This window comes from Phacochoerus africanus, chromosome 2 (assembly GCF_016906955.1).
Source record: "Phacochoerus africanus isolate WHEZ1 chromosome 2, ROS_Pafr_v1, whole genome shotgun sequence".
Taxonomy (NCBI): domain Eukaryota; kingdom Metazoa; phylum Chordata; class Mammalia; order Artiodactyla; family Suidae; genus Phacochoerus; species Phacochoerus africanus.
This window is the reverse complement of record NC_062545.1, coordinates 684,823-707,911: the sequence shown is the minus strand read 5'-3', so window position 1 is coordinate 707,911 and position 23,089 is coordinate 684,823. Positions and strand designations below refer to the sequence as shown.

At 55.5% G+C, this 23,089-nt stretch overlaps 1 protein-coding gene across 16 annotated transcripts in view; it reads right to left on the bottom strand.

Annotated features, from left to right (window-relative positions):
• The window catches only part of WDR27 (WD repeat domain 27), a 140,470-nt gene that overhangs the window by 26,122 nt on the left and 91,259 nt on the right, over positions 1–23,089 (bottom strand). The gene's annotated exons all lie outside the window — the stretch shown is intronic.

Below are 23,089 nucleotides of genomic sequence, written 5' to 3'. Positions count from 1 at the left end.
TTTGAAGGAGCCAGAGAAGTAGTTATTATAAAGGTACATAAGCAAAATTGGTGGACTGTGCTGGAATGGAAAATAATGTTAAGACGCAGACCCAAGAATATGACATGAAGGAAATGGGATTTCAAATTAGTAAGGAAAAAACAAGCAGTGCTTGGGGTGCCTAGATAATTCTTTGGAAGAAAAATAAATGGATGATAGCCTTACCTAATAACCATGCATACAAATATAATCCACAAGGATTACATTTTAAATAAAATTTAAAATATATAAGAACAAATCATGTAAATATGAAACAAAATCAGGAAAATATCAATGAATATGTCGAGCTTAGGGAGCAGTTCTCCTAAGTCTAATGGTAAAAACAGATCTTGGATTTTCTTTTTTTTAAATATCATGACTTGAGAAAAATTATTGCTAACATATGGAAAGAGGTTAATAGCTAAAAGGGAAAAAGATATTTCAATGGAAAAAAATAATTTAAAGGGTGAATAAATAACAAAAGAATGAAATCTATGCCCAAGATCCCAAGTACAGTTCCTTTCTGAGTCTTTTCTGCTCTGGGGAGCCGTCTTCCGGAGCTGGGGAGGCAAAAACGAGGGGCCCCGTCGCAAGAATGGGGCTGTAAGATACCTGCTCCTGGGCCCTTAGGTTTGGGCACAGGCCTGGGAGCTGTGTTAACAATATTTTAAAAATCATTTTTATTATTTGATGCAGAGTTTCTCCGTTAGCGGGTATATAAGTTGACCCTAACTTTTTGGAGAAAATCTGGTAATATTTATCCAGAGCTGTTCAAAGTGAGGACCCTGACTCAGTAATTACACCTCGAGAAACTACTCTAGAGCAATGACCACACGCGCATAAACACGCCCCTCGAGGGCCCGGCGTCGGCAGCCACCTGAATCCACTGTCAGCAGGACCCCCTGGGGCGGGACGGGCGCCCCTGCCCGTCAGGACTGGAGGCGGGCGTCACGGTGGCGATCACGAGACGGACAGCGTTCACAGCAGGGGCCCGTCTGCTCCGAGTGTGTGCACGTGTGGGTGTGTATACGCACACACTCCCCCACACACACGTTCAGGGAGTACCCGACCGCTTAAACACCAACACGCCAACACGGGCTACTTGCGGGTGTGGGCAGCTATTATCTAAGAGCTGTTGGGTTTTTTCCCGTTTTTTGTTTGCTTTGTTTTATTTGTGCATATTTTCCATTTTCAAAGTAATATATAATATTTCTTTAAAAGCTGGAATGCATTAGAAATTATACCATCGCTGAGGTAAAAAAAAAAATTCCACCAACATATGATTTTGGGGATCTGCATCTTAAGTTTCCCATAAAATGACCACATGTTCTACAAATTCTAAGAACAGAGGTTTTACTTATCACCGGCAAACCACACTCATTAAATCAGAGCAATGATCCACTCTTTAATTCAACTCGGGCTTGTCCTTCAGTGAGTAAATCAAAGCCCCTTTCAAGGACCGCGGCCTCGAAACCTCAGGGCCACCACCGCCGGCAGGCACACAGCAGAGTCCGTGGGCCTCGTGGGGAAAATGCACCCTTTCCCTTGGAGTGACAGAGCCTTTCTGCTGTGTATACCGCTTCTCCCTGAAAGCAGATTTTTACGTGCGTATTTTCACAGTCCGCAGACTCCACGGCCCCGCGCCCCGCGCATCACACCGGGGTTCTGGGCGACAGGAACCCTGCGTGTGGAGGATCACTCAGGCGGCAACTTACTTAGAGACAGATTTTTCAAGTCGGGCTTCTTCATAAATCTTCACAAAGAAACTGAGCAGAGCTAAAATTACAGTCCAACTGCCACACTGCCCCCTGTGACCGCAGTGCGCCGGGGGCTGAGGCCACAGCCGGCGCGTGTGCGGCCGAGTCTCTGCCAGGCCGTCGGGAACGGAAGCCTCGCACAGGCCAGATATTAGATCCACACCCCGAAGCATCCTCGGAACCACCTTCCACGGCCGTGGCTCCAACGCTGCAAATACAAACATCTACCGATATGTCACCGCGGACGGGGTCCCCGTGCTGCAGGGCACCCGGCCTCGGTGGCCTCGAGGCGGGGGGAGCACAGCCAGGGGGCCTCTGCCCCCCGCCCCACTCCTCTGGTGCCCTGCGGTCAAGGGGACAGACGCGCCCCTGCTGCCCCACGGCCCCCTCAACCCGCACCCCCTCTGAGCTTTTAGGAGGCGAAAGAAGTGGCCTCGGCGGTGCGGAAACCCAGCACCGGGGCTGGGCGCTGGCCGCCGTGGCCCCTGCCCCTCGCGTGTGGAGCTGGCTGCAGGGTGTGCAGGCTGGACGGGTTCTGGGTTCGAGGAGCCGGGCCTCGCACCCTCCCGGCTTCGACGCCTTCGCCCTCGCCCTTGTGCGAATGCGGTGAAGAGATGCCTCCGCTACCCATCCGTCGACCTTCACCCGGTCCCGAGACACGGGTCTAAGTTCTCCGATTGATTCGAGAATGACTTTGCTGAAAAGCATCACAAACCTCCCTAAAATACGTCACCCCACCCCCACCTGTGACTTCGAAACAGCAGCGCCGTCCTTTGCATGGGGACGGAAGACACGCCGTGAGGCTCCACTCACGGAAGAGCCCAGGGCAGACCCACGGCCCTGCCCAGGCCGCCCGGCGCCGCCCAGCACGACGGCGCTCGCTCTCGGCGTCTGGCGGTCCATGTTCCGTCCCCGACGGCTTCGTGGAGACGATCTCGCCAGCCTGTTGGTTTCTGCGGCTCAGACGCCCGGGAACTGCGCTCGCGTGGGATGGATGAGCAGACTGCATCGCACGCGTGAAACCACCCCCCTTGACTTTAATAGTTTCATAAAAGAGGGCTGCTGCTGGCTTCCTGGGGTTGGTTTTCACTCTCTGAAGGGGGGTCACACAGCTAAGGAAGAGAGCTCTCGGACCCGCGACGTTTTCTGGAATCTAAGTGACCGTCGCTCCGCTCTTGTCCTCCGCGGAGCTCATCCTGGCTGCTCCCTCCCTGAGCCAGCAGACCCTCAGCTCTCGGCACAGAGACCCGGGGCCAACACCACCTGCCTGCACGTCCCAGCCCTGACCTGGCAGCAAGGGACAAGAAGAGGGCCATTCCTCACCTCGCGGCCAAGCTTCCGTGTGTAACTAGTGCCGCCGCGGCATGGGCATGTCCACTCGCTCAGCAAGAGCCTCTGTCCCCGTCACGGAGAGATGGAGGTTTTCTCCCACCCAGAACCCTCTGAAAACCTTGCCCGCATCAGGAAATCTGCCACCTTCAGTCATGCGCCTGCTGGAAGAGGCCGGGAGGCGGTATCCCAGCGCCCTGCGCGGAGCGGGCCTGACCCGGGTCGGCGGATTGGATTCGAGCACCCACGGGAGCCTCAGCCTGGAAGCAGCAGTGCCCACCGCCACTGCCACCATGCCTGGCCCGTCACACACCTGGCCGCTCCGCCCATTGTCTCTCCTACTGGTCACTGGAGAAGGACCCGGCAGAACAGCCAAACCTGCACGACCGTCTCTGAAACTTTGTCACCTTCAGTCACCGAAAACTGAGAGCCCTGTGTGTTTCTACTTTGATGCGATAAAGGGGTGCTTGTCGGGGCAGATGGATAAAGTACGCTTGGGAGTTTTAAGCGCTAACTTCTGCCCATGCCCCAACCTCAGCCGCCAGCGGAGGACACCTTCCGCCCTGAAGGGACGTCATCGCTGGATCCGTGTCCCCAGGAGGCCGTCTTGCTGTCAGTGTGAGTGCGCAGGTGGTTCTGAGCACCTACGGCTTATGCCAGATCACCCGTTGGACCGTGGAGACGCGAGTGTCGGGGAGGCGACAGGAAGGCACACACTCGGGTGTACAGGGGGCCTGGGAGGGGGGTCATCGTCCCGCCCAGAAGGGTGACAGGCGCAAGCAACGGACACCCCGGCGAGGTTTAGGTCGCGGGCTCAGAGGTGACTGGGATCCATGGAAAACCTGTGTGACAGTGACAGACGTGACTAAACAGGAGTGCGGGGCGCAGCTTCCCAGCCGCTGAGAAAGGTCCCTAAGGACCTCGTCTACGAGGACACTCTCCCTAAGGCCGGCAGCCCGCAGGGTCTCGGGCTCCTGCCAACAGCCCGCACGTCGCCGCGGCCGAAGCCGGAGACGTCCACACGGCGCGCAGGGCGACCCCAGCCCCGAGCGCCGCCGAGGAAGGGTCGCTGGCTTCACGGAGCCACGCGGCAGAAGGGCCCGTGGGCCCATCTCCTGGGATGACGGGCGCTGGCTTTGACCCTGGGACCCTTGCGGGGGTCGAGGACCCCACAGGGAAGGGGTGATGATGGCTCGTTGTGGCAGCGTGTACGCGAGCGAACTGCCCAACTAGGGCCCCCAGGACAGTCCCGACGTGAGTGGCTGCAGCGAACAGCCTTTTATTCTTCCAGCCTCTCGGGATCAGCAGCGACGCCGGTGGCCGTGGCCTTTTCACAGGTGGACGTGATCTCTTCGAAGACGTCCAGTGAGAGACAGATGCAGGCACACGGTGGAGCCACCCTTGCTGTGCACCTGAAACTAATACAACCCTGTAAACCCACGGCACCCTGACGCAGGCTTTTAAGAAGACGAGAAAGAAATCCTTGGCGCTCCACTGCTGCTGGTGCTCGAATCACTCACAAACCAGAGTTCAATCTTGTCAGCTGCTTCTTCGGGGCCTGTCGGGTTGATCCTGTCTTATTTTACCGACTGAATAATGCAGTTCGTTAACTTCCTCTTTTTGCTGAGCCGGTCCCTCGGTAATTGTGTATCACCTTTTTGTACATTGCTGGATTGACCTGCTAGTAATTTGCTGAGAACTTTTTGTCTGTATTCCTAAGAGATACTGGTCTTAGTTTCCTTTTGATTTTTTTCACATCAGAGTAATTTTGGCCTCATAAGGAGTTGTGATATGTTCCCTCTAATTTCTTGGAAGATTTTGTGAAGAAGCGGCATGAACTTTAAATGGAGTTAATACCAGTGAAACGTCTCGTCCTCGATTTCCTTTGTGGGGAAGCTTCTTAAAAAATATTTTTACAATTTAATCTCTTGTTAGAAATCTACTAAAATTTTCTACTCATTCTTGAGTCAGCGTCACTAATTTGTATCTTTCTAAGAATGTTTCCGTTCCATCCACGCTTCCTCCATGACTGTCACACAGTCGCTCAGCTGCGAGGTCGGCCATGTGCTCTCCCCACTCCCACTGCTGATTTTAATCACTTGAGTCTTCTCTCTTTTGTCCTGGTCAGCTTTCGCTTTTACCTTAAATTCCCTCCTGGTGACTTCGTATACTCTAACATCTGGATGTACAAACTTCTCATCCAGGTAAGACTTGAAAACATTTGCATTTTCTGCTCATCTCCAAGAACATTTTAATGTATCTACAAACATGTTTTCAATTCTTCTGTGAACTATTTATTTACTTATTTATTTATTTAGACTTTTTGCCTTTTCTAGGGCCGCTCCTTCAGCATATGGAGGTTCCCAGGCTAGGGGTCGAATCGGAGCTGTAGCCACCGGCCTACGCCAGAGCCACAGCAACACGGGATCCAAGCCGCGTCTTCAACCTACACCACAGCTCATGTCAACGCCGGATCCTTAACCCACTGGGCAGCGCCAGGGATCGAACCCGAAACCTCATGGTTCCTAGTCGGACTCGTTAACCACTGCACCACGACCAGAACTCTTCTGTAAACTATTTAAAGTATAATTTCACAGGATGACTTACCTAAAAAAACGATAGCTAATCGTTCACAGGTAAAATTCTAAATTGGGCGAACAGCAGAAATTCAGGATCCGGAGCCCCCGCAGCAGGTGCTCTGCTCTGCACCAGCCTACACGTTTCAATACCTCGCTGTTTTATTTTGGCTACACACAGAGTCCCAGACCTGGCGGAGGTGAGTGCGGACACATCCCCTCAGTGCAAGACCTGAAGGGCAGCGATGAACTCTGCGCAGAAGCAGAGGCTGAGTGAGGTTCCGCGCTCGCCGAGCTCCTCGGTGCGCTGCCCCCCTTTCATCTTCCTCTTTGAAGCCCAAAGATCGCTCTCTAGATTTTCTTGGGTCTGACAAGGAAAGGGCATGAGGGAGATACAGGAGAGCATGAGCTAGTTCAAATTCTTGCACTCAGACTCATCCATCAGACATTCTTTTCCTCTCTGGTATAATCTGACATAAATCATGGAAAGAAAGCGCAAGATTAAAAGCAATAAACTATGTTCCAGTAGTTCACCTGGTCCTTGGAAATGAGACTTATTAACTGTTACCCAGATGTACTTAATAGAGCTTAAAACAACTGTGCCCTCCTTTTAAGATGCGCTTTGATGATTTAACAATGTGTTATCTGCCTGAAACAAGACCACCCGCACTTGGGAAATTTCCGTCTTTCTTGAAGTCGGTGTAACACGAGACTTGGCAAGTTAAGACAGAACACGAAGGGGCCAAAGACGAAGTTCGGAGAAGGCGGTTTTCCATACAGATTTGGAGGAATTGTCAAGGATAAATCCGAGCAACGGTCGCTGGGTTTCGTACCCTGCCCACTCACGCCGGGCGGCCGTGCTCTCCGGGATCGTGTCTCCATGAAGCCGCCACCTTTTCCAGACACTTTCATCCACAGGAACCAGGACCAGCAACCACACACAAGACTGGGGATCGCTTCACAGGAGCAGGTCCAGAAGCTGCCGGCTTGCCTGCAAGACTTCATCTCTGGAAAATATTAAAGTGTCCTTCCGCGCCAGTAACAAAAACAGGCTTGAAGGTGTAAAAATGAAGTGCTGTGCTAACAGTTCAAAGGAGAGGGAAACCTGTGGTTTCTCACGGGAGGACTTTTTTCTGTAAGATCGCTTGGGGAGAAGCCTTTTAAGATGGAACCTGGGCCTTCTATCAGGACCACGTCCACCGTGTGTGACACCAGCACCTCCGAGGTCCACTTGGTCACCGGTCTGCATGTCACCCTCACACCCATACACACCCTTACACAGCTGGAAGGGAGCATTTCCCAGAGTATGTCAGTTGTCTTTATGGACCCCAATTCTCTCTGTCACGGTAAATCTGCATGTCTGTCTTTATATCTGAGACTCCCATTTAAAGTATGCAACGAATAAAACATGCGACATGGATTTGCTTAAAAATGAAGAAAGATGCGACAAAAAAGATGGCTCTTCTAATTCCCGCTGGCCGAGCCCAAGCGGCCTGACGTGCCCGTTCACACAGCAAGGATCCATCACGCTCATCCAGCCGAGCAGTGCTGGATGCCCTGGCCATTAGCAGCGGGGCCAACGAGCGGACGCGCGAGTCACAGCTCCTAGCCAGGGTCAAGTTTCACTGGTAACTTCAGGGCTTAGCTGCCAAGAGGCCAGAGAAGAGCAGAAAGCAGTCCCAGTGACCCGGGGTGGCTCTCCGGTACCCCGCCCCTCCTGGGCAGCCCAGGGCCGGGTCCCACGTGAGGACGGGGGCCTCCTGGCTGTGCAGCGCCTCCACCCCAAACCTCGGGCGGATGTGCAGAGACCGCAGGGGTTTTCTGGGGGCGTGGCCCGCAGATCCAGAGGTGGCAGATTTATTGAGCACACACAGTCCTAACCCAGAGATTTCATGCTGAAAGCCTCGCGCGGCCCAGCAAACACCCCGAGTCTCTTCACCAAGAGCAGGGTCAACACCTGCTCACAGGGAGCACCCAGCCCCTCCTTCTTCCTCCCCACGGCCGTGTGTTCTGGCGGCAGAGAGAAGCAGATCACGGGCCAGCCGCCTGGACACGCGTGGTGCAGCCCCTCTCATGAGCGAGTGTGCTGTGCGGAGGTGCAGCCGGTGAGCGGGTGGACACAGACAGGCTCCCTGTAGGGAGCTGCGTGCTACGAAGACGGGACAGAGATGAGAGGACCCTGCAGCCCGGGTCCGGGGGCGTCCCTGAAGCTGTGGTTAGCGAGCTGAAATCTAAACGCCACGAAGCCACTCATGAGGACATCACTGGGAAACCACTCCAGTCAGGAGGAGAGCAGGTGCCAAAGCCCCGAGGTGGAAAGGCTTTTGCTGTGAAGTGGAAATAACTGGGAGACCTCACGACGCGCCTGGGGGTGCAGCTCATCAGACGGGCAGGAGCAGGGCCGCGGCAGGAGGTCACGAGCGCTCCGTGGGCACCAGGGGAGCAGGTGGCAGTCAGCAAGATGGCCTGGCTCTGGGCGGAGGACAGGCAGCTGTGGGAAAGTGGTCCGGGTGGGCGACAAGGCGGCTTCGGTGAAGGTGGGCGTGGGGAGTCCGTGACCTTGGAGGGAACTTGGTATCTTCGCATTTACTGAAAATGACTTCATCTGGCCTCGAGTTCAGCTGCTCACCTGCTGTCGAACATGAGTCTCCCTCGAATGTAGGATACGTTACAAGGTGAACAAGCGGAAACAGACTCAAATAAAAATGCTAAGCGCACTGAAGAAAACAACCAAAAAATGAGAACGGGATAAAGAAGAAAAAGGGTTAAGAACAAAAGTGGAAGAACGTGGGAAGAAAGGCAGATGCTAAGTATCTCTAGGAGCCAGAGACCCCAAGGAACGGGGTGGGATAAACCTGTGAACTGGGAGACTTTCCGGATGAGCAAAGGGGAACCTGCGTCCTCACGTGGAAGGGCCAGCCTGGTGGGGAACCGACCCAGAACCACAGCCCCGCGACAGGTGCCAGGAAAACCTTATGCTTCAAAGACAAAGGGGAACATCCTCGGGCCACCGGGCAGGATCAAACTTGTCACCAAGGAATCAGACTGACATCGAGTTTCCAAAAACAACGCACAGCACTAAGAAGAACGGGGTTACCGAACCTGTAAAGCCCCCTCGCCGTCCCTAGCTTGTCCTCCACGCCTCTGTCGGGAGATGTGCGAGCTTCGAGACGGGCTTCCGTCCTGCGCAGCGTCTCCGGAGGGCCTCCCGCTTGGCGCTCGTCCCCAGCTCGTTCCTCTCTTTGCGAAGCAGGACTCCACACGTGCCCAGACCAGGGCCACTGTTTGAATTTTCAAGTGTGGCCACTAGAAAACCTAGAATGATGCATATGGCTTGCATAATATTTCTATTGAATCCCATACACATAAATTATTTTTCAAAACCATTCAGCTGGAGGTGTCGCCCCCTTTGTGCCCAATCGTGTCAGTACGAGTTTCCGAAATACACACAGTTGCCAAAACCAGGAGGTGGGTCACGGATGCCGTACTGTCCATCTGTCCAGCCCAGGGTCATTCCCAGTCAGCTTTGAAACGTTTTTCAGAGCCGTTTTCCCACCCCAGCGTGCGGCGCTTCATCAACGAGCACGTCTTCTGGTCTCTTCTAACTCGGAAGACCTTGCTTCTGTCTTGACCGTGACTGTTTGGAAGGTACAGTCGATTGACAGGAGTGAGTGTGATAACTTCTGACGTCCGGCAAGGTGATTCAGTTGTGCGTGCACACACATCCGTTTTCTTCCGGATTCTCTTCCCACATCGACGGTCGCGGGACGGCGGGCGGGGTTCTCTGTGCCGGCCGGCCGGTCCCCGTCTTCCTGACGATTCGATGCGACGCTTCTCGCCAGGAGCGCGGGGGAGTGACGCGTTCTTCTCGCGGAGCATCGCCTAGCTGGTCTGCGTGAATGACCTCCCTTACGGCCATAACTTGGCTCCTCGGTTGTCAAGTCGGTGTTTGTCATCGTGAACATTTTGGGGGCGGCTCCACTGGGATGCTCTAACATTCATCTGTCGTCACACTTTCACCTGCTAATTTTAGCATCCAGTGGTAGACGTCGGCATTTTATGGCATACATTTTTACTTCCTCGCTTTAAAATCCTTTATTTTTTAATAAATTATAAGAAATATCAAATGGTACAGCTTCAAAGTGTTGTCTGCAGCATTTCTGCCAATGTCTAAAATTTATACCCCTTTTCTATGAAAAATTTGGGGCCAGTAGCAGTGAAACTAACTGTTTATCTTCATGAATTGGAACTTTGTCCCTTTCATCTCTGATTTTGTTTCCTGTTCATTGGGAAGAGGAGAAAGCCCAGAGAGGGTCACCCCTTAAGAAAACAACCACTCTTGGTTCAGTGGCGTTTAAAATGCCTCATTACGTGTTACGTTAGAATTTGTTAACGTTTCAAGACATCCGTGTGATTGACCTGTCCTTTGAGACCCGCCTTCGGGAAAAACATCAGCATCAGTGAGCACCTCTTCCTTCGCTGTTTGTTGCTGGGTTGGCTGCGATTCAGGGGGGCTCTGTGACCGCCAGCTCTTCTGCTGAAAACCTCCCCATCACCCGGTTAGACCAGCCTCGCCTCCACTCCACCCCTCGGAGGTTCCATGGCTCCCTGCACGTTTAGCCCTCTTCCTGGAGCTTTGCACACGGTGCTCTATGGGGTGGCTTCAGGGGACCCTACAGATGCCCCCACAGCCCTTATACCCCACAAGAGGGGCGGCCTAAATATCTAATTCACTTCCCATCTTGCTGTTGAGGAAACTGGCAGCGAAGGCCTCACGGTCGCACGGCTACGGTGGCCGAACCAAGGTTGCACCATGCCATCACTTTCCACACCACCTAACGGCTCGACGCTGGCAACTGAGTGTTTATCATCCTATGTATAAAAACGATTAAGCTGCATCTGTCTGCATAGAGTCTGTAACTTGGGATGTTTAACTCTTTTAGAAGAGCCCCGTCTGAGAGTTCCCGTCGTGGCTCAGAGGTTAACGAATCCGACTAGGAACCATGCGGTTGCAGGTTCGATCCCCGGCCTTGCTCAGCGGGTTAAGGATCTGCCACTGCCATGAGCTATGGTGTAGGTCGCAGGCACGGCTCAGATGCTGAGTTGCTGTGGCCCTGGCATAGGCTGGTGGCTACAGCTCCGATTCGACCCCTAGCCTGGGAACCTCCATATACCGTGGGAGCGGTCCTAGAAAAGGCAAAAAGACAAAAAAAAAATTTTTAATTTAAAAAAAGAGCCCTGTCTGTCCGGTGAGGCTACAACAGTCCCTCCCTGATGCCTGAGGGTGTCATTTGTGGGCACCGGAGGTTCTGTGTGTTGCTGGGCAGAGTGGCTGCGGGCTTGCGACCCAGAACAGGCAGGGAGGCGGCATCTGCCTTAAGACCGTCCCACAGCCAGATGCACCTGCTCTGCGTGTTCTCTGTCAGGACAGCTCCCTGGCCTCTTTGCTGTCACCGCTCCGGCTCTGCGGCGGGCGTCCCCCTGCACCCGGATCCGGAGTGCCCCGCCCGCCCCACCCGTTCCCACCACGATGCTCAGCTAAGCCCTTCCCCCCTTCCTCCTGCGAATGTCACAAGGAAGTGCCGGTGCCCCCCCCCCCTTTATTTTAGAAAATAGGAGCAATATTAAAATATACCCTGGCAAATTTTTGTTGACTCTTTATAATGTACCAAAGAACAGAGATCGGGAATTAACCGTAGATTTTAAATGTTCTCGCCTTAAAGGATGGCAGCTATGTGACACGGGGACGTGCGGGTGTGTCAAATCCACCCACCAACCGCACACCACGCTATGCGTCAGTCACATCTCAATAAGCCGAGGCAAGTCCTATAAGCAGCCCCACCCCATGACTTGGGGAGCTTACGGTCAACAGAAGACAAGGGCTGTATCAATAAAGGGCTATTGCGCAGTAACATTAGGAAAGAATGGTCACCAAGGGAAGGCAGAGAAACCAGATCGGCCAGGCCTCGGTGGGAAGCCCTGGTTTGGATGCAGGATTCCTGCTTCAAAACCTCTCTCAGCCCCTGCGACTCGCTCCATCGCAGCCTCCCCGCATGTGCTCCTTTTTCTGCAGGCGACTCGCTCCATCGCAGCCTCCCCGCATGTGCCTCTTTTTCTGCAGGAAGCGACAACACCGTTTTGGGCGACGGCGAAGGCTGAAAGTATTTATTTCACGTGAACAAGCTGACTTGCTCTGGAAGCAGCAGGGCAATCTTCCAGGTCAGGTCTCCTACACCAGCTAAAGGTACTTACTTCCACCTCCGCAGACCTCAAGCCGCAGGCTCCCCTGCCAGTGGGTGGCAGAGTTTCCGCGCGCCGCGCACAGGAGGCAGCGGCTGAGAGCCTGGGGGCGGCGCCCAGAGTCTGCGGCCCCCCACGCCCGCTCCCCGGCCTCGGACCCTTGCCTGAGCCCTCCAGATGGGGGAGGGATTTTACCAGAAACGTGAAATGGAGACTCTTCTTTTTAATCTTTTAACGCGCTGGCGTCTAGCTGTGCTGGGTCTGAGCAGACAGGGAAACCAACAAGTCGTAACTGAACCAGCCCAGTGCCAGCCGAGTGGACCTCCTCCCCGCACCGCGCGGCTGAGGCTGGAACGGGGGCTCGCTGGTGGCGCCCGAGCCACAGGCTCCGCAGCCGCAGGATCCGGAGGAGCCCAGGGGACGCGAAGAGAAAGGCCGATGATGCTGCGTGGGGCGGGCGGGGGCGGGGTCGGGGGGCGCAGGCAGCCCCAGGCTCCGCTGATGGAGAAAACGGGAAGCAGAGCGGCCCGCGGCGGCCTGCACAAAATCACCGATGTGCCAGGAGTCACGCCGGACGTTTCCCCACTCTCGCGTTTTTATGTAAGTCATCCTGGGAAAACGCGCCTTCAGATACTGAAAGAGCACGGGCACAGACGGATGCAAACACCCAGGCAGTGAATGTCCATAGAAAATATAAACCTCTGAGGATCCCAGATCTCAAACTTTTGAAGCCACAAACTAAAAGTTCCCTGTGCAGCCCCGCTGCCACCTGGCCCCTGGCATCGCCCCCCACGCCCGCCCCCCCAGGATGGCCCCACCACCGGCCTCCGTCTTGGCAACAGGAGGATGTGGACACAGAGAGGGTGGGTCCGCGGTCCTTGGAAGGCTGGTGCCTTGAGAAACCCTCTCGGTGACATTACAGCCTATGTTCCGAACACACAACTCACTCTGTGTCTCTAACGACTTCCCATTTTAAAGGCCTTCAAAGCAGAAGGGCTGCACAGGTTAGTTTCCTGAAATTCAGAATCATCGATGAGCATTTCTGCCTCCACGATGAGGGAAACGCCCCTAAATGAAAAAGATGGTAATTCCCAGGCAATATGCACATGAGAAAACCTGTTAGAAATATTTATACTGTTGTAACATAAAGATTCGGGTCGGTTCATCTCTCCAGCAGTCAGAGAGCCTCTGTCCTACACGAGCAACTGGTCTGACTCTCAGGGATAAAGCGAAGCACGAAGATGGAGAGTGTCCTCCAGGGGGACTCCGGCTCCCGTGGAGACGCCGACGTGTGAGCTGACAACTGCAGTGTGGACGCCACGTGCTCTATGCGGCAGGAAGGTGAGCCTGGTACTGAACCGACTGCGGGCTCCCAAGAGGATCTCATTTCGGGGAACCGTCACCGCACTTGAAGGAGGCCTCGGGCGTGGGCGGGTGGGGCGGGAAGAGGCCGGAGGGACCCCGGGCTGGGCACCGTGTGTGGAGAGACCAGCCAGGAGGCGGGCCTGGCTAAGACCTCACTGGCAACGCTAAGGAGCTTGGGCCAATCCTAGAGGCCGCGGGAAGGGTGAAAACACAATAATTATCATTTATATTTTTCACTAAAACCCAGGAGGGAAAATTCTACCTTAATTGAGCAAAACTGTCACGACGCTGCTATGCATGAGGCCAATTATAACACTGGTGTCCAGAATAACACTAATGAACTTTCAGTTTTATGATGGAATCACAAGATCATAAGCAGTTCAGAAGTATTCCTGGGCAGCCGGTATTTTCACATAAGCATCTCTCGCCACAAACGTTTTCACCACATAACCGATGGGCCATAAGGCAACTCTGCCATTGAAGATCGAAGAGCTGGGTTAAGGTTAGGGTTAGGGTTAGGGTTTAGGCTTAGGTTAGGGTTTAGGGTTAGGGTTAGGGTTAGGGTCAGGGTCAGGGGTTAGGGTTAGGGTTAGGGTCAGGGTCAGGGGTTAGGGTTAGGGGTAGAGGGTTAGGGTTACGGTCAGGGTCAGGGTCAGGGTTAGGGTTTAGGATTAGGGTTAGGGCTAGGGTTAGGGTTAGGGTTAGGATTACGGTCAGGGTCTCGGTCAGGGTCAGGGTCAGGGTTAGAGTTTAGGGGTTAGGATTTAGGGTTAGGGGTTAGGGTTAGTGGTGGGGGTTAGGCGTTAGGGTTAGGTTTCGTTTCCCCACTGTTTTCGTTTCCCCGCTGGTGCAGTGCTTCTGTTCTTAGGTGACAGAGGCGACACCCTCAGACAGTCCACACAGTGAGAAGGCGTCGCAGTCTGCTGTGTAGACGAGCTTGCTGTTGAAATGCACTGTGTGCATCACCTCGCAGCTGCGTACACTAACTAGATAAATGTCCGGGGATCTGACTCACAGGAGTGGGAAGTAGGGAGTGTTAGGCCATCCTGCGCCTGCCCTGAACCCCTATCCTGTGACAGCCCAGAACCCCTGACACCGCATGACAAGTCCTGTGGAGAGCTGAAGGCTCAGAGTTGTCATAGCGCCGTGTGACAGGGCGCCAAGAACACTGAGCGGGGCACAGACTCTCCCAGCAGAACTCGGAGCTCGGCCACAAACACGCACCTCAGCCCCTGGGGACGACACCTCTCCGCAAGAAGGAAGAAATGTTAGGAAAAGAAAAAAAGTACGATGCCAAACAAGACGAGTCGACACACACACAAAAGAGTAAAATGCGGCGAAGGAGCGACTGGAGCCAGGTGCTTGGGGACAAAAGCCAAGCCGTGACTTACACCTTGTTGCCACGCGTCTACATGCATCTCACGCGGTTCAACACGTGGCACTTCACGATAACGGCTGTTTCATTCTGTTACCCGTGTCTCATCACGTCCGTTGAAACGTACCTCTTTTTTATTTGAGGTTATTTTATCTTTTACGGCAAAACTGCCTCACAGCCACTTAGCTACGCAGCAGACGTGCTCACGGAGAAGGACTCGGAGCCTCTACCCCGAGACGCCGGTTTCTCACGAGGCGATCCGGTGACGCCCGCGCCGCTGGGAGCACGAGCCCCGCGGATGAACTGAAAATATCTCTGCGCTTCGGGAGAAGATCAGGTGTGAACAGGCGGCCTCACCTGCACGGCACAGTTAACCGATGTTCAACAGAGACACTGAGGAAATTCCATGCAAGAGCAAGAGGGTTTAAGGCGTGTTGTTACAGAGCAAATAGACACCCATGTGGAAAAGGGAGCTTCTCCACGTCCCCAAATCAATCTGAGCAGCTGCGACGGCTTCCTGGTGGCGTCACCATGCCCGGCCTCCCCGAGCATGGGCAGCCTGCGACCAGCACAGAGACCCCAGCAAAGCGGAAGAGACGGGGCCGCGTGTCCACGCCTCCCGGGGCACCCCTCTCCCTCGCCCACTGAGAGAGCAGCGCCTTGGCGGGACGCTGCGGGACAAGGGGCTGCAGTGGCCTCTGGAGCCGCGGGCACCTCCTGGACTGTAGCTACAAGCAGCTGAGGTCATCAGCCTCATAACCACAAAGACCTAGAACCTTCTGCCAACTGGGGGGGGGGGGGGGGCTGGAAGCCTCGGAAGAGAGCACGGCCCCGGCCGGCGTCTGGGGCGCAGCCCTGAGAGACCCTGAGCAGAGAACGGGCTAGGCCGTGCCCAGCTCTGGCCCACAGAGACGGTGAGATGGAAAACGGGTGCCGCCTTGCCAGGGCGATCAGGCAGCCACTGACGGACAGGGCAGCGGGCACAGACCCAAGCCCCCCAAGAACGCCAGGAACCCCTTCACGCTTCGTGGTGGCAAAGCTGTCCCGACAGGCCACAGAAAGTACTGACCATAAACCAGAGGTCGGCACTCATAAAACTCACAACTCACGTTCATTAAAAGATATTATTCTAGGAGTTCCCATGGCGGCTCAGCAGGAGGGTGTGGGTTCAATACCTGGCCTCGCTCAGTGGATTACGGATCCAGTGTTGCTGCAAGCTGTGGCGCAGGTCACAGATGTGGCTCGGATCTGGCGTGGCTGTGGCTCTGGCGTAGCTCCAATTCGACCCCAGCCTGGGGACTTCCATGTGCTGCAGGTACGGCCCTAAAAAGAAAAAAATAATGTGTTTCAAAAAGATATTATCATGATATAAATAGGCAGGAAATAGATGAGAAAATACTCGCCATGCATGTATCTAACACGCGATGGTATATCCAATACATTTTTAAGTTCTACGACTCAATCATCATAGGAATAATAATTAAAACAGGCCTCTACACATCTTGCTAAAGTGTTCAACATCACTCATTATTTTTTCAATGCTTAAAATACCATAATAGGTAAAATTAAAAACACTAGCAGAGCCCAAATGCAGCTGAGACTGTGGAACAGCGGACCGCCTACGGCGGTGGCGGGGCGACAACGGCACAGCCTCTCTCACCTTAGAGTCAAGCCTGTGCCCACCCGCCACCCCCAGTGACAGGCCACGTGCCGCACGAACACTGGCGACCAGAATTTCCATGGTGGTTTGCCCCATCATCACCCCAAACGGGAAACACTGAAACTCCCCGGTGGAGAAGCGGGGAAGCCGTCCTGCGCGCACACGGTGGAATTCGTCTCCACCGGGCCAAGCTGGGCACCACCGGCTCGGGGCGCAACGCCACACACGCGTCAAGCCCCTGCCCGAGCCAGGGTCCCATTAACGCGGTGACGGAGACGGCGTCAGGGCGCGTTCCCTCTGCGGTGCAAATGGTCGGCACTGGCCTCTCTGTCTCCCCTTTCCTGCTTAATTCTTCTCCTGAAAGTTCTCCTTTTACTTCTACTAAAAGCCTCAGGGTGCAGGAAACACCCTGCTTCCCCCGCGGACATGAAGCACGAGCCGGGCCGGCAGCGAAACGCCCGCCTTCGCCCCTTCTGCGCTGAGCGCGGTTTTAAACATCACCCCGCCCCGACTGCAGCGCACTCTTGAGGCACGGATGTCATTTCGGGGCCCGGGGAAGCCCTGCTGTCTGCAAAGCCCCGACTTCTTTCCAGCCGTTCATGACTTCCAAAACCACGCACACTGAGGAAGTCACGTCTTCGTGTCTCCGCAGCGTTGAATACCTTCTGGGTTCAAAAAAGCAAGCGCGACGTGCGTCTCGGCAGAAATGGGTCTGAACCCAACAGGCTCCTTGGCGCGTCCGTTTCCCACAAACCCACGGCGGCTTCCGGCCGTAGACGCTCTCCTCACGGAAGCAGCCCGTGTCTGAAGGGTTAGAGACCGAGTGCATCGGACCTTGGAACTTTCTCCTGCTGTTCCAGCAGGTCAGTCCAAGCTGGAAGAAGCCAGCCGCAGCCAGCCCCGGTTTGATACAGGTGACCACGGCCCGTGCTATCACTGGCCAGGCTGGGGACAGTGTGGTCCCTCCAGACCGGGCTCCAGAACAGCCTGGGCTCTGACCCTGCTGGAGTTCTTGCTACCAAATGAGCACCGTGGGTCTTCCTAGAAAAACGGGTACAAGTCGTGGCTGGAACCAGAGTCTGCGCTGCGGGTGCGGGCGCTCCCAGGAAGGCCACGCGGCAGGGGACCGGCCTGGGCTCTGCCCTCTGGGAGCCCAGTGCAGAAGCTCGGCAACTGTGCGCTGACGCCAGGCTGCAATAAAACGCTCGTGTTCCTGTGAAAAATTCAAATTCCCAGCCTCTCGCGTGGATCTATGGGAAAAGAACGTTAGGGAGAGGGCCCCGACATCCTTCCTTTGGAAGAAGCACTCTAGCAGATTTGCGTGCAGCGGCTTCGTGTACCTCAGGCCTTCCATCCAAGCACGTGGAGCAGCCAAGATACAGCCCACACGTGTGCCCAGTACACGAGCCATCAATCCGCAGCCAGGCTGCAGCTGCCACTGGTGGCGAGAGGTACGTCACACACATTTGAGTCCTGAAAGAAATCCTGCTGCCGGCAGTTCAGCCTGGAGATCTCTGCCTCGGGCTGAGGTCCACGCAGCCTCGCTGGCTCAGGTGGCTTCCAGCACAAACAACAGTTTCCTCTGACTCTCGTAGCTCAGCTTCCTCTGCTACTGCTGAAGAAATTCTGTCAGCACCCAGAAATCTTAAAGTCCGTTCCTTATTTGTCTCGTCTTCTTAAATCATCATTCCAACAGGCTGTGCCTACATGACAGTGAAAGATCTGTTTGCGGTACATTTTTGGCCATTTTGAATATTAAAATGAGCAACGTGACAATAGCAGGCTTCCTACTCAAGTCTGTACTACACTTAAATTTATGGTTTGGCTGATGACTTTGCTAGAATCTGCAGAAAATTTTCCTAAAGGAAGACACTGCAGTTTTTGTAGAAGTGAAATTAACTTTTATGATGTGGGCCCGCTGATGAGGTCAGAAGTACAGCAACGAAATCCTTTTCAGAGCAGGCTGTGTACAAAACACAGGTCTGAAAGCACTGATGGCTAAAACCCACTGGCACCACGTTAACATGTATGGCTTCTTAGAAAAGAGAAACGAGCAACTTTTGTGAAACCGTGATCAAAATTCAGCTCCAGTGGAGACTCCAAGGTGCAGAATGTGCTGCTGGCCCCCACGCGCCCCCCACCCCCCCCACCCCGCCCCACCGGCTCCAGCCGCCTGTGCCTTTCAGTCCTCGGCTCGCCTTCGTTCTCACGCCACCCCTCGGGTGTGTGGTGCTGCGCAGGGTGCTTCAGAATACGGGGTCTGAAACCAGTTCGACGGTGTGCGCGTCGGCACAGCCGCGTCCCAACCGCGTGGATGCGTACAAGTGTTTCAATGTCTTCGTGGGTCAGTGGCCCTAACTGCACTGTGAAGAGAATTCAGGACACAATGATCGCATAAATAAAGGACTTGGAGTAGTGACATTACTCAGGTATGTATCTAATAAGTAAGAGGAAATGTTGAAATTGAGCTCAAACCATTTTGTCTTTGGCCACAAATAAGAAATCAGGCTTGAGCATGTGGCCAAGAAAAGGAACCCTAAATGCAGCCCGTTTCAGCCCAGGGCTCGGGGAGGCTGGGATGCGACCTGACAAGAAAACGCAAGGGACATCAGAGGCAAAATCAAAACCGAGAGTTGCTGTCTCGTGAGTGGGAATCCTGACCAAGACGGGCTTACACGGGCCCCGTCGCTCACTGGATGCCAGACACTGCTAAACGCCGCCGCGACCCTCGGTCACACGCAGCAGTCACTAAGGTGAGTTTACTGCACACTGCATACAATTACCCGCGTATTCATGACGCCCGGGAAATAAAGAACATGCATACGGAGCTTCAAGACAGCCCACGCCCACGCGTGCCTGCACAGAGAATTCAGCACAATCCTCTCGGTGGCGAAGCGGCTTTTCCAGAATCACAGAGACCATCTAATTCAACGACTCCGTTTTAAAGACAAGAAAACCAAGGCTCAAGAAGACGTTCAATGAGGAGCGACACGGGAAACACCTAAGATTGCATCATCACTGTCTGAGAGGAAATGCTTGAACAGAATTAATCATAACATAACGGGAGTTACAGCAGGTGGGAAAGCGAAAAGCACCACAGCCACGGCTTAAAGGCTGCAGAGAAGAAACGGAGGCGCGCGGCTGTTTCTCTGACAGGTCCCCACCCCGTGGATCCCACGGGGCAGTATCACTCGAAGGGGGACAGTCAGGCTAAAGAGACGCACGGCGCACCTTACCACGGCCTCAGACTCGCAAGACAAGGTGGGGACCTAGAATCCCGAAAAGTTATAAAATAGGACCAAAAACATCCCACCGAGCCAGAAGAAGGCAGGGGGGAAAATATCAGGTGGACAAACGGAAAACAAAGTGCGAGTCTTCCACAAAATCATATCAAAATCACATCAAATGGTGGCGTTCCCGATGTGGCTCAGTGGGTAACGAATCCGACTAGGAACCAAGAGGTTTCGGGTTCGATCCCTAGCCTCGCTCCGCGGGTCAAGGATCCGGCGTTGCCGTGAGCTGTGTGGTGGGTGGCAGATGCGGCTCGGATCCCAAGTTGCTGTGGCTGTGCTGTAGGCTGACAGCTACAGCTCCAATTAGACCCCTGGCCTGGGAACTTCTATATGCTGCGGGTGCGGCCCTAGAAAATACCAAAAAAAAAAAGAAAAGAAAAGAAAGTCACATCAAGCGTAAATCGTCCAAATGTACCAATGAAAAGTCAGAGTCATCAGACTGGATAAAAGAGCCAGACAAGCTGAATACCAGCTACGAGAGAGGCACTTCCAACGTAGACTCGAGCAGGCGGAAGAAAAGAAATGGAGGCCGCTGTCCTAACACGCATCAAGCGAAAGCTAAGAGGTTCGCAGCCAGCACGTTTCAAAGCGAAGAGAAAAAGAACATGCCGCTTCGCACGGCAGAGACCCAGTCATCTGAGTGATGCGACGATCCCAACCTAAGCCAGGAGCTTCAAAACGCATGAGGCACAACCCGCAAGATCACAAGCGGAGGCCTCCTGGTGGACGGTCTGAGCGGAGGGCTTTCCCGCTGACCCACCACGGCCGCGGCTTTTGCAGCCACACAAGACCAGGGCACTGTTCCCACCTGCCTTCACTGACAGCAGCGACGCCACCACCAGGAGCGGAACACACGCTCCCCAAGGGGCCACGGAACACGAAGCCAAGGTCAATACACGCGAACCCTCCGAACCCGCGGAGTCACATCAGAACCCACAGAAGGGGCCTTGGCCGGGCCCCCAGATGTGTGGAAACGGAGGCGCTCCCTCCGAGGGAACCCGTGACCCGATGAAGAGGACAACGGGAAACTAGGAGGCCTTCTGAGCAAAACGAACAGGAGAAGAAGTGCACAGGCGGAGGGCGGAGAGGCCGGGGCTAGGACGTGACGGCGGCGGCCCCGGGCGGTGCGGACCCGGAGCCGGGGAGGAAGCCTGTGGCACCTGCAGCCGCCAGGGCGCGGAGCGGGGCAGGGAGATCAGGAGGGGTCTGGGGGTCTGGGCATCAGTGGCTTCATGTCTGGCGAGGGTGGGGGTCAAGAACGCAGCTCCGGGGGCGGCGGTCACAGGTCAAGCGGAGGCGGGGGGTGGGGGGGGCAGGCCCTGGAGCAGAACTCGCGGTCGGCTGTCGGAATGTGGGGTTGGCAGAGCTGACGGCTTTGGGGGCGGCCCGACTGCAAAGGAGATGAGTCAGGGCCTTTGGCAAGAGCCCAGAGACCGCAGTGAGGGAAAGGGCGAGGCGTTCAGAGGCCGCTCGCAGACGGAGGAGGAACAGAAGGAAGAGGCGACCCCGAGAAAGCCTGCTTCCTGAGGGCAGGCTCGCCCAGGGCCACCCCCAGAGCCTCGCACCAGCAAGAGCCCCCAGGACCTCCAGCCCCAGCCCCCCAGGACCTCCAGCCCCCAGCCCCCCAGGACCTTCAGTCCCCTGGGATCTCCAGCCCCCCAGCCCCCCAGGACCTTCAGTCCCCCAGGACCTCCAGCCCCCAGCCCCCCAGGACCTCCAGCCCCCCAGCCCCCCAGGACCTCCAGCCCCCCAGGACCTCCAGCCCCCCAGCCCCCAGCACCTCCAGTCCCCAGCCCCCCGGGACCTTCAGACCCCAGCCCCCCGGGACCTCCAGACCCCAGCAGGCAGCCCCCCAGCACTTCCATGACATGACCAAGACCTGACTTAATCTGCTCGGCGGGGCTCCTGCATTTCTAAGGGCCCGGGGTGGGAGGATCACTGACTCAAACCAGAGGCAAAGGAGACAGAACAGAAAAACAGAAACAGTCAGAACGTGACCGTGAAACCTGGGTGAGCAGCTACGGGTGAGCCCGGGTCTCATAGGAGCAAATATTCCCAATAAAAAGCGGTCCCAGGGCTTCAGATGCCAGCTGCACCGACTCAGACGACACCGCGCCCGTGCTGAGCTCAGGCCTCCTGGCCAAGGACGGGGCGCGTCCTGCGGAGACGGCCCACGCGAGGGTCCCTGGACGTCGTGGTCAGGAGCCACGGGCTGCACCTCACCGGCGATAAAAGATGGGCGAGGCGCTCCAGTGGTGAGACCCTTGGACACGGGCGCACACATCCGCTTCCCGCCAGCCTCATTTGGAAGGACTGTTTAGTCCAAGTAGATTTTTTTCCATATTTTAAAATGTAAAGACCCAGCCAAGAGGATCAGGAAACCTAGTTTCCAAGTTCACAGGCTGGCTTAACTCTGTAATCCTGGAACCCACGCTGGAGGGAATTTAAGGAATTACAGCTGCCCCGTGGTGGGGAGGGTTGCAAAGGCACAGTCACATTTCCTGGGCACCTGGGACCGAAACTGCGCGACGGACAGGACTGAACCTTCGCCAGAGGACAGCCGCCCCATGACGACCGTCAGAGCTCTGGCTCCAGGACTCCTCCCGCCACCGCTGCACCCACACCTCGTGGGTGACCCGCCCCCCTTCCTGAGGCCCCTGGGTGCCACGGCAGGTGCCGACACCCACAGGGCAGGTGCAGGCCCTCTGCTTGGCTCTGGCCACTGCTGCTCGCCACCTGCCTGCCTGACACCAGTGCGACAGCTCGGCTGGACCCCACCCGTCCTGGGGTGACCCTGGCCAGACTCGTCAGCTTCTGGAACGTGGCTCTGGCCCCTGCCTCCCCACCTGTGGAGCACCCTGGCGCTGCCTGGTTCTGGCATCGCCCATAAATGAAGGAATCAGTCTGCTCCCAGGTCACCCTGAGCACAGATGACACAGCCGGGCTGAGGGTCACGCATCCTGAAGGTGCCACGAGGGGCCTTGGCCAGTGTCACATCTGGGTCCCCGTCGTTTCACAAACTGAGGACGTCCTGACGAAGGTCAGACGGGCGTGCGTGGGCATCTGCTGACACTGTGCACCCAACCCCAGGAGGGACCCGCCTCCGAGGTGCTGCTGTCACTGAAGGCGCCAGCCAGGAGCACAGCATCTGTGGACTCAGGAAGCAGGGGCCCTGCCCAGGGCAGTGGGCCCAGGGAGGACAGAAACGGGGGAGGATGAAGTCACTCCCCACCTGAACTGGGCATCCACCTCCTCCCGCCTGGATGCTGGTACATCCAGAGACCCTGGAGCCGGTTCTCTCAGCCTTTCGGCTGCAACTGTCCCCTGAGGCTTCAGGAGCCTGTAGGTCTGGGAGACGGGTCACCACGTCACTCGAATGGCCCCCTGTTGGTCCTGACGTCGTCTGCCCATCAGCAGCCAAGAACCGGCTGAGAAACGCGGCCCTCTCTCCCCAGCGAACGAAACGCTAATTCCGT